Here is a 354-nt window from a genome sequence, read left to right on the forward strand (position 1 = left end):
AAATTATATTTAATTTTAAATTGGTATTAAACTTACCAGCTTCTCTGTATAGATATCAACACCAGATCCATAAAAGTATTAGAAAATCAGTGATGTAAAATCATTTTGAAAAAGAATAATAAGAAAGAAAAACTGTTGTTTTATATGTAAAACTTTTATATCATTCAGAAAGTGCTATACTTTGCAAAACGGGGTTAGGATACTTGTATGTCGAATTGTGGTCCCAGTATACCTGAGACCCTTCCAGCAGGTGCGAAGCAGTTGCAGATAGTTAAATCGGGGCAATACACTTCCTATGGAAATAAAAAATCAGTGATGTCAGTAGTGAGAGTATGGGCGAGCTGGTGCACTGAT

This window comes from Halyomorpha halys, unplaced genomic scaffold (assembly GCF_000696795.3).
Source record: "Halyomorpha halys isolate HHAL.00 unplaced genomic scaffold, Hhal_1.1 Scaffold2085.1, whole genome shotgun sequence".
Lineage (NCBI taxonomy): Eukaryota > Metazoa > Arthropoda > Insecta > Hemiptera > Pentatomidae > Halyomorpha > Halyomorpha halys.